We start from the raw sequence: 25,530 nt of genomic DNA, 5'->3' as shown, positions 1-25,530 counted from the left end.
CTGAACTGCCTTCAAAGCAAGCATATCTTTTCATAAATATGGAAACCAAAATTGCACACAGTATTTCAGGTGTGGCCTCACCAATACCCTGTGCAGCTATAACAAGACTTCCCTGCTTTTATACTCCATCCTCTTTGCAATAAAGGCCAAGATTCCATTGGCCTTCCTGATCACTTGCTGTACCTGCATACTATCCTTCTGTGTTTCATGCACAAGTATCCCAGGTCCTGCTGTACTGCAGCACTTTGCAATCTTTCTCCATTTAAATAATAAATGGGAATGAACGCTTCCCACCTGTGCATCTGGACAATGATTCCATTTCCCCTGTACATTAGTTGACCTCCTGTGTCATTGCACTGAGAATCTCCAAGTGTAGTCAGCAAGTAAACGGGATAGAAAGCGGGTGGATGGGTGATAAAATTCAGTCTCCATTTTTAAGTCTTCCATTCTGAGAACCAGAATTTGCTGAAACCTCGTTGACATAATGGTACATCTATGGCTTATGGCATGACTGGCTTCGATTTTCCAGGAAATTGTGGCATGAGTGACTTGGGTCTTGACTTGCGCTAGCCACACCCAAATTTCCTGGGGCCCTCTGCTCCCTATGAACCGTGCCATTTTGGTGAGAGTTTGAGTTCCATAGCCCCACCCCCAATAAAATCAATGGCGATGTCCAATTTGCTGGATTAACACTGCTTTGTTTGTGGCTGCCACTCGGACTGAACCGGAACGGCACTGTTGAACCTGTCAGAGATGTAATTTATTGTTCCAAACTCGCTTTCTCTTAAACGTGCATGTCTTTTTTACCAGGCGTTGCCAATTTATTTAGCTAATTCAAAAATAATTGGCTTTTGGACATACTAGCTAACTGGACTGTGTTCCGTTAAATGGAATTTAATTTTTGATAGCCATTTAACATGTGTCCATTGACTGATCTCTGGTTCCTTAACAGTGTCAATAGCTAATTTAGAATATCAATCTATTCAAAGAGTTAAGATGACTGAGAATATGCAGCAGCTCTGAATTTAATGGCAGCAATATCTGAGAAATTAGTTCTTTAAATAATTACTCCCTTTTGAGCTTGCATTGAGTTTTTAATACATTTCCCCTGCAAAATGCAGGACATCTGGAAACTATTACAATTTAGAAGCCTTCAGTTAGCTCAAGTACCTGCAGCCACATGTGCTGCCCATATTAAACCCAGGAGTTATATCTACACAATTGTAGAAAACAAAATATACAGCATGACTTTCAGATTTGTGGTAACTTGACAAAACAGGACTCTGGTCAAACACACGCTTTTATAAACCAGGGTAAAAAATGGATGAATACTGTGACACTGTTCATGATCAAAATCGCAATTGACAGCAAACATTTCTCAATGATGCCACTTGCGGATCACCACTATACTCGCTGTGGTGTATTATAATGAGCTCTACAGCAAATTCACCAGTGAGTTTCTGGGTGCTCAACGATCTAACCGCATTCGGGGCCAGATTTGCTATTCTTGCAAATTCTATCCTTCTGTCTTATTATAATACTTGGATTTTGCATTATTTGCTTAAATAGTAAATCACTGGCACATTCTGAGCAACAGTTGGAGCATTGGAGTTTCTCTACAGTGCAGTCTAAAGACCTGGAGATACAAAACTAACACAGCACTGCCACTGGTGGCAGTGTAATTACAGCGTGACAAGTTTATATAGGCACTTCCATTATAAATGTGGACATAAGAACTTATAATGGGGAAATTTGATACGAAAGTGTGGCAAGTACATGGCAATAGGAAGTAGTAGTTTGTAGACAGGAAGTGTGTACATATATGATTATTACAAAATGTTCTTTCATGGTCAGCTCACACACACTCCCATCACCACCATCTGGGCTTCACTGTTTCATAGGAATTGTAAAATCAAGTTTCAAAATAATTCAGATGTCACTCGGTATAATCCAGCTAGGTAGGAGATGTGTAATTGCTTTGTTGCACTTTCTGAACTTCTCAAGCATTGTCCCTCTTCAATTTGATGTTTGCTAATGTGCATACATCAAGGGAATCCTCAAGTGTGTCTAAGCAAGTTATGGAACTCTAATTTACCACCCACTGAGATAACTAAATTCAGTATAGACTGGGAATCTAACCTGGGATTTTGCTGATAGAACACTCTTGCTCATTAAGCCCTCTGCTCAATTAAGCTATTTGAACTTGCACACATTTTTAGGAGAGTTTCTTTTGGATGGCAGAGATCAATCGGTATAGAAAAAAAGTTTTCAGTGAGGGACAAAGATTTACGTATTTAGCCAATATATTTTGCCGTTGGTACCTCTGCCCTTGTACTTGCTGGGGCAGTCTTCTGACTAAAATGTCAGATGTTTTCATTACTTAAGATACCTGTGATGTTTACTGAACAGCTTGGTTAATTATTGAAACCCCATGGTTTGGTCTTATGAGCTGGTTTGTGAGAAGTTCTCCAGTGAGAAATTCAGGTTTTGTAATTGATAGTGTATCCTGACTGTACCTTATGGTTTGAGTAATGCAGCGTAGGTGTGAGTATGTGGAACGATAAATTCATGTTTTCTTGAATGGTTTTGCATAGAATAGTTAAGTGGAGGGTCACCCACACTGGGAATGAACAGTATTTCACATAATTGATGCTCTATGAAAATTTTTCAATGAACTCTTAATATAGAACAAAAATAATACTTTTATTAAAAAATTTTTTTTTTTTTAAGTTTGAAAGGTGGCTTCTATGTGCAGTGGATGTGGTTCAATGTTGGCTTCAACGGTGTGGAAGAAAAGTAATCAAAACAAAGTATTTAAAACACTCTTTTTCACAGGTTGAAAGGTGGGAGATATGCAATCAAACAAGTCTTAACACTTGGTGCTGATTCCCACATGCCTCCAACCAGGATCCTTCCTTCCAGTACATCAACGCTCTCAACACTTGCCAAACACTACCAAAAAAAATCATGGAAGATTATCATGGCTGCATATCTTGCATCTTGGAACTCGGCAGTACTCAAGTCTTATGGCAAAACCTGTTTTGTGGACTGTCTTGCAATTTTATAGATTATACAAAAGGGAGTACAAGTATATTTGGATTCATATCTAGTTCAATGCATGTTACAAAATGCTTGCTCAAATCTACCTGCAATGACTGATGTAAACCATCATATGCAAAATCCAAAGGAACTGAAATTCAAAAAATGTTTTGCAACTTAATTTCAATAATGCAGAGTCTTATTGTATGTAATGTTTAAAAAAAAGAATTGTGCAAGTGAATTTCTATTACTCGCCAGAAAAAAAACTTCTGGCTGATCTGTTGGACTCGATGTTTTTTAACGAGAACAGTTAAATTTCTTTAGCCAGTGTATTAATTTACATTCTTGGGTAACAGATGCATTTACAGCACAGCGCCTGGAGGTGGTGTTCAGGTAGGCGTGAAATCAAGTCTGCAGGCATTGACTTGCCAGTCCTTTTTCATTTTAAACTGCATTAGATTCAATGTTATTTTAGAGAGAAAGGCAGCAGTGGAGATTAAAACGAGATGGATGAAGGAAGTGTGCAGACATTTTTTTAAATGGGTCTGGAATGGCCAGTAGTTGTTGGGTAAAATAAGTATTTTTACACTCTGATTTAATATTGCAGTAACATGTTATGAATGCCTCCGACTTAAAATCATGACACTTGATGGTTTGTAGGCTTTTAATTTGGCAACCTTTAAATATTCACTTTTTCCAAGTCTCGTTCACCATGGGTTTTTGTAGAATCCAAATCACTGGTTATCATTTTAGATAATAGACAATATACTGTTAAATTACGAGCTCCTGACAAGCACTCCGTACCTGGTAACACTTCCAAAAGGAGGACACTAGTTCTAATAAAACATTTTCTTCAAATTTATGCCTTGATTTTTTTAAAGCATTGGAGGTATGCTTGGCTGCTGCTCACTAGTGGACACAAGTAAAATAGATGACATTGTTTTTAAAGTCCACACACAATTTTCATCACACTTTTGATTTGTTCCAGGTTGTGTATCTCACAGGATGACTTAATTGGTCAAGCAAGGTTGAATAACATTTTTGAAGGCATTTATGACTAATGCTTCTGAAAATTCAAACTGTAGTATAAAACCAAAGGAGGTAACATTTTTAATGCTGGTTTAAAGAATCTGTCCATTACATACTACCGTAATGTGATTTTCATAGTTTAGTTTCTGCAGCAGTCGTGTTTGAATTGCGCAGCGGACTGCTACAGTCAAATAATTGTTTTGCTGATGAAATAGGAAGAAAGGCAGAGCTTCTTTATTCAGCATATATTGGGTGCTTTCTCTACATGCAGTTCATTGAGCAATAGTTGTTCTTAGTTCCCAGGCCCCTGGTAATGCCATTCTTGAGCTTGCTGTTGGAAGATACAAGTGAATAGTGTGTGTTTGACTTGATCTCCAGCTTTTCCTATTTGGGCTTATTGCTGTACCCAGGTGACTTGGTTAAGATCTGGACCTCTCTGTATTGGATGAGGAATTGCAGGGAAAACAGAAGCTGAGAAGTTTGATTTATGGTATCCAATGTAAAAATCCCATGTTCTACTTGCATTCTTTTTTGAATTGTCCATTGCTATAAAAAAAAATCAGTGATGTAAATCTAAAAAGTCAAGTGGATAAATTGTCTGGTACTTATGTTCAAAACAACCAGGTTATCTTGGTTAAGAATTTCTTTAGTTTTTCTTTCATATTTCATAGGCCCTAAAAACTGCGCAACAATTGTTTCAATGTATAGGATGCTTATTCTTTTATAACAATAGGAAGCAAGTTAATAAAGCCGAGTAAGGCACTGCCCATCTCGAGTTCCAACTCCGCTTAGAGATTGATGATAGTTAAAGCCTTCAATTGTCAAGAAAGTTCATTGCAGAAATAGCCCCTAATCTGTGGTGAAATTGGGTGTGTCTGGGGCTTAGGATTGTCTTGCAGTACAGTTGAGGGCATTCAGCTGCCTTCCTGGCTGTGCTTGCAATATTCAAAATGCAGGGAGTATATTTGATTGCTGCTGGCACCATACATGATGCAGGAAGGATCCAAATTCTCTGCAATTGTTACTTTTTTCCAAACTCTTGTCAAACTTTACCTGAATTAGCACAAATTGAGGGCAGTAGTTGTGGAAACCATTGAACCGCTTCATTTAATGTAGAGGAATTAGTCAATGAATTAGAATTGTTTTTGATAGCTAGCAAAGAAATATTCAAGGGGAACAAGCACACAACTTTTAGATTCGTATCTTTCCTATTCCATTTTTCTATATTTAACTTTTATAATGGATTTAGCATGTATGTTAATTTCATTTTAAAATACTCCCAAGACCAATTTTTCAACCCATTTCTGGATAGCCAGCAGCATTGCTGCTGGGATTAGTAATGGTCAAGGCATTTAACTTTTTAAAAAATGGAGCAGTATGAAACTTACTGGGTTGTTTACTAGACATAAACTCAAGTTTAACATATCTGCACACACTGCAATTTGTGTACCCAACACAGAAGTGTTGCAAAAGATATTTTACAGAAAATGGAGTTCTGCAGGCTGACTGAATAGCTCCATTTCAGAATAGCAGTGTGTGTTTTGACAGGGAATTCTGAGGTCTTTTACAAATCCTGTATTAAAATGGCATGAACAAGAAAAGTTTTTAAATTGGAAGTGTTCACAATATTGATTCCTCTTGCAGTTTGAAGTGAGTTGGATTATGAATTATTCACTCATTTTCAAGTAAAATTGTATTCAATATATCTGCAGGCTGTTTTCTAACCTGGCTTTTACAGGAATTGGAAACCAGTGTGACTAAACAGGAAGTGATCTGTATTTCTGATGCTTAGGAGTACTGTAAAATGGCTTTTTAATCTTTGAATTTGCACAGTGGCAGACTACATTGACTTTCTGAAAGATTCCCAAAAATAAATGCATTGCAATTTTAACACAAGTTACAAATATGACTACAATAGAAAAATTCTAAAGGAAAAATGTTTTTGGTGGTGATTCTTTTAAAGATTTTCAAGTCACAAACCAGGATATGAATGGAAAAGTGAACCTAAAATGAATAGCCTATAAATCAACACTGTACACTGGACTAATGCTATTTGCTTTAATTTCCTCTTTTTAAAAACTTATCTTAGTACATTCTTCCCTGCTCCAACCCACCTGCTATACTGTGTATTGAAATGTTTTCAGGTTTATTCCTATCGTGGCATCAGTGTGGACTATATAACTGTGTGCAGTATGGACATTTTATTGATCGGTGTGGCTTTTCAAATATTCAACCCATACTCTCTCCTTGGTCACTTGGAATCAGTTGTACTTCTGTAGTACTGTTGCATTACAGTGGTTAATGGATGATCAAGTAGCGGACGCTTAGTCAACAGCACAGAACTGCTGAGATGGCATTCGTAGTTAGCTTGCACAATTCCTTTTCTTTAATGTATGTCTTGAGAAAATAATGGGTACTGAGGTGAAGAAAAATCAACCATGGAAGCCTGTCGTGAGCAATGTTTAATATAAAGCACTGTTTAAATCTGGGAGTTTCTTCATGTTACACTGCTGTACATGCACTCATTTAAAATACAGCAACTTATGTTAAGTTTGAAATTTAGTTGCTTTTTGTATTAAAAAACTTGGCAGACCAAATTATGCTTTGTTGCACAAATTATGACTAATCACTCATTTGGTGCTTTAACCACCCCTTCATACTGGTTACTTTTTGCATTTCGGGTGGGTACTTGGGATGATTACAATTTTTTTTAAAAGGGCGAGTGGAAGAGAATCCAAAATTTCAGTCTCTAGCATCCTGAAACTTTTGGGGGTCCAAGTTTGACATTCACAAATGGTCATCCAACTTTCTGCACTTTGGGAAACATGCAACTTAATTCTGGGCTGATGTTGCATTTTTAAAGGAACATGCAAGCTTGGCAGACTAATTCTATTTGTTCTCCCCTCAAGGTTCTATTCAGAGACAGTAATTAACTGATTTGTAGAGTTACATTAATAAAATACAGTGCAAAATCTGATCACCTCATGCAATTTTGGGACTTTGACAGTTCAGAATATTTCCAAGCTGCTTAGGTAAAGTATGCCATATGCTCAGGGACTGATTGAGAACGACTATCTTGTGTTGAGTTTAAAAATTGTGTAATTCACCATGGTTCATGAATACTGTATGTAATGTGTGTTTAACCGAATACAACAATTCTCACACTCGGACTGGCTGTGCTCCTTTAATGCAGTTCAGTGTACAACTTAAATACTGCTCCAAATATTGGGTTGAGACAAAGAAAAGAACAGTACAATAAACATAACAGCAGTCAACATGGATCCATGGGGTAAAATTTCTTTTAATACATTTTTTGTATGCTTGCATGTTCTTTTAAAATGGTTAACAACTGGGTTGACTGACCCTGCACAAACGTTGGATCCCTGCTAAGCAATTGGATGTTGTTTTTCTTGTATTCTTTATGTAGGGATGTAGAGGATGTGTTCACCCCCTCTCCCTTTTGTATTGTGAACATTAATTGGGAAGCAGACAACAAAACCTAATGTGAATTGAAGAACCATTAAAGCATAAAGGAGTTAACATCTGTTTGAGAATCGTGCCCCCCCCACCCCCACAATGTGCTTGTATTCTCATCAGGCCCAATGTCAGTCGATGCACTCTGTCAGCTGCTCAACAGTAGTCAAGGTGGATGTGATTGAAAATATTCCCCTGTTTTAATTAAAAAAAAATAAAGTTGAGATTTTGAATTGCAGAATTTTACAGGATGAGTAGATTGTGTTTGTTGGTGTGCAGTGTAGTGCTGTATGACAGCGTTTCTGTTCAAAATCAAATGAGCGTATGCAACACAGACACAGCAGAATCACCCCAGTGAGAGTTATGTACCTTTTTTGTTCAAGGCACACTTTTTTTTTAAAGATTTGACTTTTGAACACTGCTTAATTAAAAAACTATTATTTTGGTACTTATTTAGTCTAAGTCAGTGTTGTCTTCCGAAAATCAGTTTTAAAGCACCATTTTACATTGGATAACATAAACCTGAAATTTTGACATTTCCTTTCTGAGCCAGTTCAATTATGTGTAAATTCATACATTGTTATTTTTTTAAAAGCAATCTGACAAGTAGATGAGCTCAGATTTAAAAAGAAACTTCAAGGCATGTTTATTGTAACAAGAATTGTTATGTATTAATACTTAAGTTTTCAATAAAGATTGACTTGTGTTGCTTATATTGTTGTGTTGTGAATTTATTTATGCTCTGGTTCATGAGACTGATGTCTCACTCCAATAGATGCCATTTGAAGTTTGAGGACAGCATAACTCATTGCCAATTGTTAGATCAACTGAATAGATTAATCCACATGATATAGCTTTAGATGCCACAGAAATATCAACTTGTTTTATTAATATGGACAGAAAAAAGTTCAACTTCTTTACACTTACTATAATTGGATATCTATTGGAGTCTATGAACTACTAACCAATCTTGGTAAGTTCTCAGCATGGACAACCAAAGAATGACTGAGTTGATTTACGCTGCATATAGTGACATTAGTATTCCTGGTCAGAGTGGAGATGATTGAGTAATTTCCCTGTCAATCATGCCTGGAGACCACATTGCTGTAAGTGACTGGGATTGATTTTACACATGTATTCTGCAGCTATCCACTCACAGCATTTTGCTGGAGAAGTCGCCCTGCTTTTATCGGGAGAGTTGCTGCAGATCCGGTCATGTTCTGTTTGCTGCAGTTAGAAGAGATGTCTCTAATGGTCCAGAACTTAAAGAAGGGTAACTTTGAAGGTATGAGGCGTGAATTGGCTAGGATAAATTGCGAATGATACTTAAGGGGTTGACTGTGGATGGGCAATGGCAGACATTTAGAGACCGCATGGATGAATTACAACAATTGTACATTCTTGTCTGGCGTAAAAATAAAAAAGGGAAGGTGGCTCAACCGTGGCTATCTAGGGAAATCAGGGATAGTATTAAAGCCAAGGAAGTGGCATACAAATTGGCCAGAAATAGCAGCGAACCTGGGGACTGGGAGAAATTTAGAACTCAGCAGAGGAGGACAAAGGGTTTGATTAGGGCAGGGAAAATGGAGTACGAGAAGAAGCTTGCAGGGAACATTAAGGCGGATTGCAAAAGTTTCTATAGGTATGTAAAGAGAAAAAGGTTAGTAAAGACAAACGTAGGTCCCCTGCAGTCAGAATCAGGGGAAGTCATAACTGGGAACAAAGAAATGGCAGACCAATTGAACAAGTACTTTGGTTCAGTATTCACTAAGGAGGACACAAACAACCTTCCGGATATAAAAGGGGTCAGAGGGTCTAGTAGAGAGGAGGAACTGAGGGAAATCTTTATTAGTCGGGAAATTGTGTTGGGGAAATTGATGGGATTGAAGGCTGATAAATCCCCAGGGCCTGATGGACTGCATCCCAGAGTACTTAAGGAGGTGGCCTTGGAAATAGCGGATGCATTGGCAGTCATTTTCCAACATTCCATTGACTCAGTTCCTATCGAGTGGAGGGTAGCCAATGTAACCCCACTTTTTAAAAAAGGAGGGAGAGAAAACGGAATTATAGACCGGTCAGCCTGACCTCAGTAGTGGGTAAAATGATGGAATCAATTCTTAAGGATGTCATAGCAGCGCATTTGGAAAATGGTGACATGATAGGTCCAAGTCAGCATGGATTTGTGAAGGGGAAATCATGTTTGACAAATCTTCTGGAAATTTTTGAGGATGTTTCCAGTAAAGTGGACAAAGGAGAACCAGTTGATGTGGTATATTTGGACTTTCAGAAGGCTTTCGACAAGGTCCCACACAAGAGATTAATGTGCAAAGTTAAAGCACATGGGATTGGGGGTAGTGTGCTGACGTGGATTGAGAGCTGGTTGTCAGACAGGAAGCAAAGAGTAGGAGTAAATGGGTACTTTTCAGAATGGCAGGCAGTGACTAGTGGGGTACCGCAAGGTTCTGTGCTGGGGCCCCAGCTGTTTACATTGTACATTAATGATTTAGTATCTCCAAATTTGCGAATGACACTAAGTTGGGTGGCAGTGTGAGCTGCGAGGAGGATGCTATGAGGCTGCAGAGTGACTTGGATAGGTTAGGTGAGTGGGCAAATGCATGGCAGATGAAGTATAATGTGGATAAATGTGAGGTTATCCACTTTGGTGGTAAAAACAGAGAGACAGACTATTATCTGAATGGTGACAGATTAGGAAAAGGGGAGGTGCAACGAGACCTGGGGGTCATGGTACATCAGTCATTGAAGGTTGGCATGCAGGTACAGCAGGCGGTTAAGAAAGCAAATGGCATGTTGGCCTTCATAGCGAGGGGATTTGAGTACAGGGGCAGGGAGGTGTTGCTACAGTTGTACAGGGCCTTGGTGAGGCCACACCTGGAGTATTGTGTACAATTTTGGTCTCCTAACTTGAGGGACATTCTTGCTATTGAGGGAGTGCAGCGAAGATTCACCAGACTGATTCCCGGGATGGTGGGACTGACCTATCAAGAAAGACTGGATCAACTGGGCTTGTATTCACTGGCGTTCAGAAGAATGAGAGGGGACCTCATAGAAACGTTTAAAATCCTGACGGGTTTAGACAGGTTAGATGCAGGAAGAATGTTCCCAATGTTGGGGAAGTCCAGAACCAGGGGTCACAGTCTAAGGATAAGGGATAAGCCATTTAGGACCGAGTTGAGGAGAGACTTCTTCACCCAGAGAATGGTGAACCTGTGGAATTCTCTGTCACAGAAAGTGGTTGGGGCCAATTCACTAAATATATTCAAAAGGGAGTTAGATGAAGTCCTTACTACTCGGGGGATCAAGGGGTATGGCGAGAAAGCAGGACGGGGGTACTGAAGTTTCATGTTCAGCCATGAACTCATTGAATTGCTAGAAGGGCTGAATGGCCTGCTCCTGCACCTATTTTCTATGTTTCTATGTATTGATGTAAATGGACACTTGGAGGTTTTTTTTATACACTGAGGGACAATATCAGATGACATGCTCTGAACCTATCAATTCTGAGATTGTCATGTTTTTTTGTCATATGCTGTTGCACCAATAGATGGCAATGTTGTACTGCATACACTCCATTCTCACTGGAATGCAAGTGTAATTATACAACAACTTGTATTTATATAGCACCTTTTAATGTACTGAAACATCTCCAGGTGCTTCACCAGAATATTGAGAAATTTGACACCAAGCCTGCATAAGTAGAAATTAGCGTAGATGACCAAAAGCTTGGTCAAAGGTATGTTTTAAGGAGGGCGGAGAGGTTTAGGCAGGGAGTTTGAGCTTGGGGCCTAGGCAAAAGGAGCGGGGGGGGGGGGGGGAGGTTACTGGAGGAGATTAGAGATAGGGAGAGGCCATGGAGGAGTTTGAAAATGATGAGAATCTTGAAATTGAGATGTTGCTTAACTGGAAGCTGATGTGGGTTTGTGTAGAAGATAAGGCAATTTTGCACAATTATAAACATCACATTTTAATAGAATAACAGCTGAAACATAGACATGTTGGCTCCAAGCTAGCTATAATTCTTACACAAACCTTTTGATGCATAAATTGCATAAGCCTGATATCACCTGCTTGCTTAACATTTCCCTGCGTCATGGAAACAACCTAATCTAAACCATTTTAACCTCTCAATACATTATAATTCAAATATATTAATGACTTCAGAATAAAGCTATTTTCTTGTACACTAGCCTACATATGAGTTCCATCAATCTGGAACAGTGATCTCTGCAGTGAATGTATGAAACAGAAACTAACTGTTGCAATGCACCACAGGTCTGCCAGCATTTGAAAAAAAATTACCGGTTTATGTGAACTCTGTAGGAGACTATTGTCCCATTGGTGTGGGCTAGATTTTAAAGTGCAAGTGTCTTTACTGACAGAATCATCTGTGTCCCTGTAAGAGAAAAAAAATTCCACCAAAGGAAGCTGTCTTAGTCTTTTGCAAACCATTTAATCAAAGTGCACTCTTGCTGTGAATGTGGAAGACACAAACATTATGCGGAAGAGCTGGATGGAAAGAGTTTTCCTTTAAATTCATGTATTGCCTGTAATTTATTTGTAGCAATTCAGTTCCAAAATCAGAACATTGTACCTAAAGTGGCCATTTAATTGAAGATTATAAACTGCAATGGTGTAAATACCATTTGTCTTTTCCACAATTACATTAACAGTTCTATGTAACAATGTGATTTGATGCAATGGTTTAGCTTACAATGAGAAGGTAGATGTGGTATGATAGATAAGGTGAAGTTTTTTTCCTGTTTTCAGTCTTTCGCATGCTTGGGTGTGACAAAAACTGAACGTAGTACTCGGTGTGGTCTGATTCGAACACTTTTAGCGTAAAATCCTCTGAACTACTCTGGCTATGTCACTGAACATTCTATTTGCTCTTTTACAGTAGCTGGATATATTAACCGATGGAATCTAACACCCATATCACTCAAATTCAAGATCTTGGTCAAGGGGACATCTTCTTAAAATCAGAGCCAGGCCATTCAGGAGAGAATTTAGGAAACACTTCAGAACATAAGAAATAGGAGCAAGAGTGGCCATTTAGTCCTTCGAGCCTGCTCTGCTATTCAATCAGATCATGGCTGATATATTAAGATGGAGAGTGACACAGTTAATTCAGAAACTAGAGTCCTGAACTTAAGGAAAGGGAACTTCGACGGTATGAGGCGTGAATTGGCTAGAATAGACAGGCCAAGGACACTTAAAGGGTTGACGGCGGATAAGCAATGGCAAACATTTAAAGATCACATGGATAAGTTTCAGCAATTGTACATTCCTGTCTGGAGTAAAAATTCGGAAAGTGGCTAACAAGAGAAATTAAGGATAGTGTTAAAACCAAGGAAGAGGCATATAAATTGGTTAGAAAAAGTAACAAACCTGAGGACTGGGAGAAATTTAGAATTCAACAGAGGAGGACTAGGTTTAATTAAGAGGGGGAGAATAGAATATGAGTGGAAACTTGCAGGGAACATAAAAACTGACTGCAAAAGCTTCTATAAATATGTGAAGAGAAAAAGATTAGTGAAGACAAATGTAGGTCCCTTGCAGTTGGATTCAGGTGAATTTATAATGGGGAACAAAGAAATGGCAGAATAATTGAACGAAAACTTCCGTTCTGTCTTCACGAAGGAAGACGTGAATAACCTTCGGAATGTACTAGGACAGTGGATCTAGTGAGAAGGAGGAACTGAGGGATATCCTTAGTAGGTGGGAAATTGTGTTAGGAAAATTGATGGGATTGAAGGCTGATAAATTCCCGGGTCTGATAGTCTGCATCCCAGAGTACTTAAGGAAGTGGTCCTAGAAATAGTGGATGCATTGGTGATCATTTTTCCAACAGTCTATCGACTCTGGGTCAGTTCCTATGGACTGGAGGGTAGCTAATGGAGCACCACTTTTTAAAAAGGGAGTGAGAGAGAAAACAAGTAATTATCGACCGGTTAGCCTGACATCAGTAGTGGGGAAAATGTTGGAATCAATCATTAAGGATGAAATAGCAGGGCATTTGGAAAGCAGTGACAGGATCGGTCCAAGTCAGCATGGATTTATGAAATAGAAATCATGCTTGATGAATCTTCTGGAATTATTTGAGGATGTAACAAGCAGAGTGGACAAGGGAGAACCAGTGGATGTGGTGTATTTGGACTTTCAAAAAGCTTTCGATAAGGTCCCGCACAAGGGATTGGTGTGCAAAGTCAAAGCACATGGTATTGGGGTAATGTACTGATGTAGATAGAGAACTGGTTGGCAGACAGGAAGCAGAGAGTCGGGATAAATGGGACCTTTTCAGAATGGCAGGCAGTGACTAGTGGAGTGCAGCAGGGCTCAGTGCTGGGACCCCAGCTCTTTACAATATACATTAATGATTTAGATGAAGGAATTGAGTGTAATATCTCCAAGTTTGCAGATGACACTAAACTGGGTGCCGGTGTGAGCTGTGAGGGGGACGCTAAGAGGCTGCAGGGTGACTTGGACAGGTTAGGTGAGTGGGCAAATGCATGGCAGATGCAATATAATGTGGATAAATGTGAGGTTATCCATTTTGGGGGCAAAAACACGTAGGCAGAATATTATCTGAATGGCGGCAGATTAGGAAAAGGGGAGATGCAACGACGCCTGGGTGTTATGGTTCATCAGTCATTGAAAGTTGGCATGCAGGTACAACAGGTGGTGAAGAAGGCAAATGGTATGTTGGCCTTCATAGCTAGGGGATTTGAGTATAGGAGCAGAGCTCTTACTGCAGTTGTACAGGGCCTTAGTGAGGCCTCACCTTGAATATTGTGTGCAGTTTTGGTCTCCTCATCTGAGGAAGGACGTTCTTGCTGTTGAGGGGGTACAACGAAGGTTCAGCAGACTAATTCCAGGGATGGCTGGACTGTCATATGAGGAGAGACTGGATCAACTGGGCCTTTATTCACTGGAGTTTAGAAGGATGAGAGGGGATCTCATAGAAACGTATAAGATTCTGACTGGACTGGACAGGTTAGATGCGGGAAGAATGTTCCCGATATTGGGGAGGTCCAGAACCAGGGGACTCTTAGGATAAGGGGAAGGCCATTTAGGACTGAGATGAGGAGAATATTCTCCACTCAGAGAGTTGTTAACCTGTGGAATTCCCTCCGCAGAGAGTTGTTGATGCCAGTTCATTGGATATAGAGGGAGTTAGATATGGCCCTTACGGCTAAAGGGATCAAGGGGTATGGAGTGAAAGCAGGAAAGGGGTACTGAGGGAATAATCAGCCATGATCTTATTGAATGGTGGTGCAGGCTTGAAGGGCCGAATGGCCTACTCCTGCATCTATTTTCTATGTTTCTATCTCAATTCTATTTTCCCACCTTATCCCCAATCCCTTGATTCTGTTAGTATCCACAAAGATACTGACTATACTTCGAATGAATAGCTGCAGCCCTCTGGGGTAGAAGAAATTTTTCCACAAGTCAGTCCTAAATGGCCAATTCCTTACCTTGAGACCATGATCCCTCGTTCTAGACTCTCTAGCCAGCGGAAACAGACTCTGCACCTGTCCTGTCAAGTCCTCTAAGAATTTTATACATTTCAATGAGCTAACCCCTCATTCTTCTAAACTTCAGCAAATATAGGCACATTCTACTCAATATCTCATAGGAAACCCCTCTCATCCCAGGGATCAATCTAGTGAACCTTCATTGCATTCCTCTAAGGCAAGCATATCCTTGGGTAAGGAGACCAAAACTGCACAGTACTCCAGGTGTGATCTCACCAAAGCCCTGTGTAATTGTAGCAAGACTTCCTTGCTATTGTACTCCAACCCCTTGCAATAAAAGTTAATATATTTGTTTTCCTAATTGCTTGCTGTACCTACATGTTAACTTTGTGATTTGTGTAAAAGGACACCTAAATCCCTCTGCATACAAACATTTAGTATCTCACCTTTTACAAAATATTCTGCTTTTCTATTCTACCAAAATGGATAATTTCACATTTCCCCACATATTCTGCCTGACACCTTCTTGCCCACTCACTTAACCTGTCTATAGCCTTTTGGTAACCTCTTTGCATCTTCCTTACTTTCCCACCTATCTTTGTATTGTCAGCGAACTTGGATACATTACAATCGGTCCCCTCATCTAAGGAATTAACGTAGTTGGTAAATAGCTGAGCCCGAAGCACTGATCCTTCCAGCACCCCACTCGTTACAATCTGCTAACCTGAAAATGACCTGTTTATTTGTACTCTGTTTTCTGTCTATTAACCAATCTTCAATCCATGCTAATATATTGCCCCCATTGTTGTCAGAACCTTCAATACTCCAAGTCTGTGTCTGTTTGGTGCAGGAATAGGACAGCTCTTTCATAAATTGGAGTGAATTTATCCTGGGGGGAGGGGAGCGCTTTATGGAGATAATTCCAGAGTGGGGCTGAGGCAGTTGAAGGCAATGGTGGGGGTGGAGGGAGGATGTGCCAGAGTTGGAGGAACAGAGTTTGGATAGGGCTGGAGGAGGTTACGGAGATAGGAAAGGGTGAGGCCATGAAGGGATTTAAACACGATGAAAATGTTTAATTTGAGCTATTGGGGTACTGGGAGCGAATGTAGGTCAGTGAGCACAGGTGTGATGGATGAGCGAGATAGGAAATGGGCAGCCAAATTTTGTATGAGCTGATGTTTACAGAGGGTGGAGGATGGGAAGCAGGCCGGGCAACTATTGGAATAGTCGAGTCAGAAGGTAACAAAATCATGAATGAGAGTTTCAGCAGTGATTGAGGTGGAGGCAAGTTATGTAATGGAGAGGACATGGCGTCAGAAACTCCGCTTAGAGTGGAAAAGGATACCAAGATTGCGAACAGTCTGGTTCAGCTTGAGACAATGATCATGGAGGGGAATGGAATCGGGGGCAAGGGTATGGAGACAAAGACACTGGCTTTAGTTTCCCAATATTTAAGTGAAGGAAATTGCGGTTCATCCAACTCTGGACAACATTGAGGTAGTGCAGAGGTCAACAGAGGTGGTGGATATAGAGCTGGGTGTTGTCAGTGGACAGGTGGAAGCTAACTCCATGTCTTGGGATGATGTCACTAAGAAGCTGCATGTTGATGAGGAAAAGGAAGGGACTAAGGATGTATTCTTGTGGGGAATGGGAAGAGAAGGAAATGCTCTGGCTATGATTGGATAGGGCAGTCTCAATGAGGTGGAGAAGAGGTGTTGGAGTGGGATGGTGTGGTTGATCATCCTGGGGGAGCTGAGATGAAGGTTGAAGTCACCTAGGATGAGAAATCGCTCAGTATAGAGGCTGATGAAGGAGGATATCTTAATGAGAAACTTGGGGTGGGGCTTGGTAGATAATGTGGATTTTACAAGAGGAGTGCAACAAGTTAAGGTGCTCAAAGGAGGACAAAGTACCAGAGAAATAGGCAGAGAAACTGAGTTGTGACTTGAAGAGGTCCACACTACTGCAGAGGTTTGGGTGGGCAAGGTGATGGAAGATTTTGCCGGTCGGGGAGGCATCAGCAAGGGGTAAGGTGTCACCACCCATGAGACACGTTTCAGTCAAAGCCAGAATATCAATGCAATCGTCCACGTTAAGGTCAAGGATGGCAAGAGCCTTGTCAAGAACAACATGTAGTAAACAACAGGAGTAAAACATGATGTGGGACAATTGAACCAGTCCAAATTGGTTAGTTGACTGGATGTGGATGGCCCAATCATACTCCACAAAGATCAACTCAACAAATGCAATCAACACCAAAATCTACTCTCCAACTAAAAATCTGCTTTTGCCGCCCTGCCATATCTTCACAGGAAGTAGCATCACGTGTCCACAGCGGTTATGTCAGACTTCCATGTTAATGCCTCAAAGACCTCCTGTAGTTGGATCAAACAATAGAATACTAGAAGCTCAGCCGTAGTGTTTCTCTTATGTGTGAAATTACCCCACCATTAGTTTGAATGAATTTGTCATTTGCTGGCCGATAGGATTGTGGAAGATGAAAATTGTCGGCAGTCTGGTGACTCTGCTCTCAGCAACGATGGGCGTCTAATTCAGGGAACTTCAGCTGAAATTCTCTCAGATTGCACCTTGTCCTGCAATTACATGTACATAAACGTAAAATAGCCAGAGTATCTTTTGCACAGCTTCAGCTGCAGTACTACTGATGCTCTGTGGGTGTCAGCAAACAGCTGTGTTACAGAGCATACAAGCCGTTTATCTTAAATCCATCATCACCTCATCACAAATGATGCCTACAGAAGATGATACTGTGCAAAATCCATTGAGGGTTTGTGATTCATAGAGTGGCATCAGTCTCCTTACATCAGTCTCCTTTAGTGTTGCATTTATACAAGCTATCTACCTATGATGATTTTTTTAATATGACTAACTGTAATTGTAACTGTGAAACTGACTGCAAAACACACAACTACAACTTGCATTTATATGGTGCCTTTAATGTAGCAAAACATTCCACTGCACTCCCCAAGGGTACTATTAATCAAAATTTGGCACAAAGCCACAGAAGGAGATATCAAGACAGGTGACCATATGCTTGATCAAAGAGGGAGGTTTTAAGGAGCATTATAAAGGAGGAGATCGAGGGAGTGAGGTGGAGAGGTTTATGGGAGGCAGCTGAAGGCATGCGATTAAAATCGGGGATGCGCAAGATGCCATTGAAGGAGCGCAGAGATCTCAAAGGCTTGTAGGGCTGGAGGAGGTTACAGAGATGGGAAGGGGTGAGGCTATGGAGGGATTTAAAAACAAGGATGAAAGATTTTAAATTGTGGCATTGTAGCGTCAATTTAGGTCAGCGAGCACAAGGGTGATGGGTGAACGGGACTTGGTGTGAGTTAAGATGCAACAGAGTTTTGAATGAGCTCCAGTTGACAAAGGGTAGAAATTGGGCAGCCAGCCAGGAGAGCATTAGAATAGTCAAATCCAGGGATAACAAAGGCATGGATGAGGGTTTCAGCAGCAGACGAGCTGAGGCAGAGGCGGAGTTGGGAGATGTTATGGAGGTGGAAATAGGCAGTCTTGGTAATGAAGTAGATATGTGGTCGGAAGCTTAGCTTGGTGTCAAATACGACACCAAGGTTGCGAACGGTCTGCTCCAGACTAAGACAATTGCCAGGAAGAGGGGTGCAATTTATGGATAGGTAACGCAGTTTGTGGTGGGGACTGAAAAAGCTGGCTTCAGTCTTTCCAACATTTAGTTGGAGGAAATTTCTGCTCATCTAACACGGGATGTTAGACAAGCAGTGTGATGTATCAAAGGCAGTGGAGGGGTGGAGAGAGGTGTTAAAGGCTGCAGAAAAGCCGAGAAGGATCAGGAGGGACAGTTTATCATGGTCACATGCATGTAGGATGTAATTTGCGATTTTGATAAAGGCCGTTTCAGTACTGTGGCAGGTGTGGATACATGATTTTACCGGAGCAAACATGGAATTGTGGGAAAGATGGGCACGGATTTAGAGGCGACTACATGCTCAAGGACTTTGGAAAGGGTAGAGAGTTTGGAGATGGGGTGGTGGGGAGTTTTTGAGGAAAGGGGTGATGACGGCAGATTTCATGGGGAGGGGGAAACAATGCCTGAGGAGATTGTTAACAACATCAGATAACATGGGAGCCAGGATGGGAAGTTGGGTGGTCTGCAGTTTGGTGGGAATAGGGTTGAGGGAGCTGGAGATGGGTCTCATGGACAGGATGAACTTGGAGAGGGCATGAGGGGAGATCGGAGAGAAACTGGAGAAAGAAAGCATGGTGAGTACAGGCCCAACAGAAAAGGCAGCGGATCTGCGTGGGAGCAGCAGCGGGAGCAGAGGCAAGGCGGAGCGGATAAAAGCAAGGCTCAACAGGCAACATTCGAAAGGGATGTCAGAGTTTAAAAATGACATCAGCACAAGGGAAGTAGCTGATTGGTGAGTAGTGGCTGAGTGTTTTTTTTCTGTTAAGCTAATTCTTAGTCTTTAAAAATAGGTTAGTTCGCAAGGCCCAAAATTCCACATGGATATTTTTTTGGTGCAGTTGTAGAGGTACATCTGATTATTTAGTGGCCCGATTGCACCAAATAAAAAAGTTCCAAGTTTCGCCGGCATAACCATTCATTTTGGAACATCGCAGATTGTCCTTAAGCTCTGTGGGTGGAGCTTAAGGTCTGCGCCGAAAAACTGAGGTTACATAGAAACAGAAAAACATAGAAAATAGGTGCAGGAGTAGGCCATTCAGCCTTTCAAGCCTGCACCACCATTCAATATCTTCATCGCTGATCATGCAACTTCAACACTCCATTCCTGCTTTCTCTCAATACCCCTTGATCCCTTTAGCCATAAGGGCCACATCTAACTCCCTTTTGAATATATCGAACGAACTGGCCTCAACAACTTTCTGTGGTAGAGAATTCCACAGGTTCACAATTCTCTGAGTGAAGAAGTTTCTCCACATCTCGGTCCTAAATGGCTTACCCCTTATCCTTAGACTGCGACCCCTGGTTCTAGACTTCCCCAACATCGGGAACATTCTTCCTGCATCTAACCTGTCCAATCCCGTCAGAATTTTATATGTTTCTATGAGATCCCCTCTCATTCTTCAAAATTCCAGTGAACATAAGCCTAGTCGATCCAGTCTTTCTTCATATGTCAGGCCTGCCATCCCGGGATTCAGTCTGGTGAACCTTCGCTGCAATCCCTCAATAGCAAGAATGTCCTTCCTCAGATTAGGAAACCAAAACTGCACACAATACTCAAGGTGTGGTCTCACCAAGGCCCTGTACAACTGCAGTAAGACCTCCCTGCTCCGATACTCAAATCCTCTCGCTATGAAGGCCAGCATGCCATTTGCTTTCTTTACTGCCTGCATGCCTACCTTCAATGACTGATGTACCATGACACCCAGGTCTCGTTGGAACTCCTCTTTTACTAATCTGTCACCATTCAGATAATAATCTGCCTTCCTGTTTTTGCCACCAAAGTGGATAACCTCACACTTATCCACATCATACTGCATCTGCTATGTATTTGCCCATTCACCTAACCTGTCCAAATCTCCCTGTAGCCTCCTAGCATCCTCCTCGCAGCTCACACTGCCACCCAGCTTAGTGTCATCTGCAAACTTGGAGATATTACATTCAATTCCTTTGCCTAAATCATGAATGTATATTATAAATAGCTGGGATCCCAGCACTGAACCCTGCGACACCCCACTAGTCACTGCCTGCCATTCTGAAAAGGCCCCGTTTATTCCCACTCTTTGCTTCCTGTCTGCCAACCAGTTCTCTATCCACGTCAATACATTACCTCCAATACCATGTGCCTTTTTTTTGCACACTAATCTCCCATGTGGGATCTTGTCAAAAGCCTTTTGAAAGTCCAAATACACCACATCCACTGGTTCTCCCTTATCCACTCTACTAGTTACATCCTCAAAAAACTCTAGAAGATTTGTCAAGCATGATTTCCCTTTCATAAATCCATGCTGACTTGGTTCGATCCTGTCACTGCTTTCCAAATGCGCTGCTATTACATCTTTAATAATTGATTCCAGCATTTTCCCCACCACCAATGTCAGGCTGACCGGTCTATAATTCACTGTTTTCTCTCTCCCTCCTTTTTTAAAAAGTGGGGTTTCATTAGCTACCCTCCAATCCATAGGAACTGAACCAGAGTCCATGGAATGTTGGAAAATCACCACCAATGCATCTACTATTTCTAGGCCCACTTCCTTAAGTACTCTGGGATGCAGACTATCAGGCCCTGGGGATTTATCAGCCTTCAGTCCCGTCAATTTCCCTAACACCATTTCCTGACTAATGAGGATTTCCCTCAGTTCCCCCTTCTCGCTAGATCCTCGGTCACCTAGTATTTTCGGGAGGTTATTTGTGTCTTCCTTAGTGAAGACAGAACCAAAGTATTTGTTCAATTGGTCTGCCGTTTCCTTGTTCCCCATTATGAATTCACTTGATTCTGACTGCAAGGGACCTACATTAGTCTTCACTAATCTTTTTCTCTTCAAGTCAGTTTTTATGTTCCCTGCAAGCTTACTCTCATAATCTATTTTCCCCCTCCTAATTAAACCCTTAGTCCTCCTCTGCTGAATTCTAAATTTTTTCCAGTCCTCAGGTTTGCTGCTTTTTCTGGCCAATGTATATGCCTCTTCCTTGGATTTAACACTTTCCCGAATTTCCCTTGTTATCCACAGTTGAGCCAGCTTTTTTTATTCTTACACCACACAGGGATGTACAATTGTTGTAGTTCATCCATGTGATATTTAAATGTCTGCCATTGCCTATCCACATCAACCTTTTAAATATCGTTCTCCAGTCTATCCTAGCCAATTCATGTCTCATACTGTCGAAGTTTCCTTTCTTTAAGTCTTTGAATTAACTGTGTCACTCTCCATCTTAATGAAGAATTAGAAACATAGAAACATAGAAAATAGGTGCAGGAGTAGGCCATTCGGCCCTTCTAGCCTGCACCGCCATTCAATGAGTTCATGGCTGAACATGCAACTTCAGTACCCCATTCCTGCTTTCTCGCCATACCCCTTGCTCCGCCTAGAGGTAAGGACTTCATCTAACTCCTTTTTGAATAAATTTAGTGAATTGGCCTAAACAACTTTCTGTGGTAGAGAATTCCACAGGTTCACCACTCTCTGGATGAAGAAGTTTCTCCTTATCTCGGTCCTAAATGGCTTACCCCTTATCTTTAGACTGTGACCCCTGGTTCTGGACTTTCCCAACATTGGGAACATTCTTCCTGCATCTAACCTGTCTAAAGCCATCAGAATTTTAAATGTTTGTATGAGGACCCTCTCATTCTTCTGAACTCCAGTGAATACAAGCCCAGTTGATCCAGTCTTTCTTGATAGGTCAGTCCCGCCATCCCGGGAATCAGTCTGGTGAACCTTCGCTGCACTCCCTCAATAGCAAGAATGTCCTTCCTCAGGTTAGGAGACCAAAACTGTACACAATACTCCAGGTGTGGCCTCACCAAGGCCCTGTACAACTGTAGCAACACCTCCCTGCCCCTGTACTCAAATCCCCTCGCTATGAAGGCCAACATGCCATTTGCTTTCTTAACCGCCTGCTGTACCTGCATGCCAACCTTCAATGATTGATGTACCATGACACCCAGGTCTCGTTGCACCTTCCCTTTTCCTAATCTGTCACCATTCAGATAATAGTCTGTCTCTCTGTTTTTACCACCAAAGTGGATAACCTCACATTTATCCACATTATACTTCATCTGCTGTGTGGGGTCCACAGCCAGATAGGGAATGGAAGACCAACAGGAAGAGCAGTGCAAGGAAGGTAGTGCAGGGGTCCCCTGTGGTCATCCCCCTGCAAAACAGATACACAGCTTTGGGTACTGTTGAGGGGGATGACTCATCAGGGGGGAGCAGCAGCAGCCAAGTTCATGGCACCGTGGCTGACTCTGCTACACAGGGGGGCACAAGAACAACCAAGCTGTGACATTGAATAAATTTAAGACAGAAATAGACAGTTTCTCAAACAATAAGGGGATAAGGGGTTATGGGGAGCAGGCGGGGAAGTGGAGCTGAGTCCCTGATCAGATCAGCCATGATCTTATTAAATGGCGGAGCAGGCTCGAGGGGCCGTATGGCCTACTCCTGTTCCTATTTCTTATGTTCTTATGTTAACCAAGAGACCATTGGAACTGCGCATGCGCAACGATTTTATGTCGTTGGCAGCAGTCACGTCTTATATTTAATACCTGTAGTCTGAGTGTTGTTTGAGCTATTGTACGACATAACCAAGAGTATTTTATATACTATCTGAAAAGCTCTGAGATTGATTCACAGGTATCCTGTAACTAGAACCTGAGTAACCATTGACTGATATTAATGTTATAGTTCCTGGTCACTGGGTTTCTTTTCATTAGCAACTTAACTTCTAGGCAATAATACAACAGATTTTTTGTAACTCATTGCATTATCCTTTATCAGGATTGCCCATCTCACAATTCATGGTCAAGAGATTCATGCACGAGTCTTGGTGACGTTGCAAAGGAGTCTTGGTTACCATTCTCAGTCACCGGTAATGGTCAATTGCTGTTTCTTATCATTGTGTGCAAAATAGCCGTAGCTGTTTTTCAATGAGTTCATCTGCGGGACGTGTAAATGGATATTTTAACAAAGGCCAGTTTCTTAACAGCAAATTTGGTCCCTTTAATAATTGAGCAAGAAGGTAAGATGATAAAATTATAGCTGTATTGGTTGATGGAATGTCAAAATAAATCACTGAAAACTTCTAATGCTGGGAGAAATCATTTGTTTCCTAAAGTAAAGTTGACATATTTCAAAGGACAGTTTGATCATTGAATTGAAATAAAATGACCATGTAAAAAATAAAGTCAATGCCTTGCTCATTAAAGCAGCCATATTGGAAAGAATATGGAAGACGTACAAAAGTTCATGCACGTATAAATTAGTAATTTCCTCTATAAACAACTCTGTGCTAAATGAGGGGAACATTTCCTCTATGCACGTGGTGTAACTAAGTTTTTGACACACTTATGAAGAACACATTTACAATTTCACTACACAATGGGGCTGAATTTGCGGTTGGAGGCTTCCCACGGGCGAATGCCTTCGAGCTGCAAAAAAATCCATGAACTGACCTGGTGGTTCGGGAGGTTCAGCGACTTGCGCTCCTGGGTCTCTATGCGTAGGCCTGTGTAGAGGCCCACATATCTCAGGAGTGCAGGTGGTTTGCAAGCGCCCCAGGATCACGTGGGCCAGCCCAACCAATCAAAGAAGGGAATCCTCATTCATACTTATAGGGATTCTGTATGTATGGAATTCCCATAAGTATGAATGGGGATCACATAAAAAATACCTCTACACATCAAATACATTTTTAAAAAAACATTACATATTTAAAATTAATTATAATGGCATTTAATTAAATATTTAAAACAAAAATGTAATGTTTTGGATTTTTTTTACATGTTTTAATGGGGCTAAAAATAAATTTACCTTATTGCACAGGGTTTGCATAGAAACATAGAAAATAGATGCAGGAGTAGGCCATTCGGCCCTTCGAGCCCGCACCACCATTCAATAAGATCATGGCTGATCATTCCCTCAGTACCCCTTTTCTGCTTTCTCTCCATAGCCCTTGATCCCCTTAACCGTAAGGGCCATATCTAACTCCCTCTTAAATATATCCAATGAACTGACATCAACAACTCTCTGCGGTAGGGAATTCCACAGGTTAACAACTCTCTGAGTGAAGAAGTTTCTCCTCATCTCAGTCCTAAATGGCCTACCCCTTATCCTAAGACTGTGTCCCCTGGTTCTGGACCTCCCCAACATCGGGAACATTCTTCCCGCATCTAACCTGTCCAGTCCTGTCAGAATCTTATATGTTTCTATGAGATCCCCTCTCATCCTTCTAAATTCCAATGTATAAAGGCCCAGTTGATCCAGTCTCTCCTCATATGTCAGTCCTGCCATCCCAATGTATAAATGAATGAAAATGTTTTATGTTTATGTTTTTTAAAACTCTTACGCTGGTAAAGGCAGACCTTAAACCTGCTTTTACCAGGCATAAGAATTTCACGGCATTTGCTGGGCAGAAGTTGGGAAAATAGCCCAACTCTCTGTCTGTGTTGGCCCTTCTCCCAGGGATTTGTACGATCTGTCAAGAGAATTCTTGCTGAAGATACCACTGCTGCATTCCTCAAGTTATATTTCCTGGGTCTCTATGGAGACATGAAGTTGCATTTTTATGCTGCATTTACCTTGTAGAATTACTTGTTCTTGTGATTTGTTGCACAGTCTGAGGTTCTCCGTACAACAAAATCACACAACATCATTGTGAGTGCAATCTTAAGCTATAAGTGCATAGCCAACAAGAGCTATGTTAAGAAATGTTTTCACTTGGAACCCCTAACTGAGAGAAAGATGAGATCCTTACCTCATTATTCTGCACTAATTTGCAGCTCAGGTACCAAAGGCATAGTGAACAATTGTA

The 25,530-nt window shown here is 41.1% G+C and overlaps 1 protein-coding gene across 2 annotated transcripts in view; it reads left to right on the top strand.

Moving 5' to 3' along the window:
- Positions 1-4,648, top strand: part of fam168b (family with sequence similarity 168 member B) — a 42,296-nt gene extending 37,648 nt beyond the window's left edge. For both annotated transcript variants that reach the window (XM_070883353.1, XM_070883352.1), the window contains exon 7: positions 2,836-4,648. The gene's annotated coding sequence lies outside the window, so the exon portion shown is untranslated. The remainder of the gene's footprint in view (positions 1-2,835) is intronic.
- The last annotated feature ends 20,882 nt before the right edge of the window (positions 4,649-25,530 follow it).

The sequence above is a fragment of the Pristiophorus japonicus genome, chromosome 6 (assembly GCF_044704955.1).
Source record: "Pristiophorus japonicus isolate sPriJap1 chromosome 6, sPriJap1.hap1, whole genome shotgun sequence".
NCBI lineage: Eukaryota > Metazoa > Chordata > Chondrichthyes > Pristiophoridae > Pristiophorus > Pristiophorus japonicus.
The sequence above is the reverse complement of the archived record's forward strand: the minus strand, read 5'-3'. Positions and strand labels throughout refer to the sequence as shown.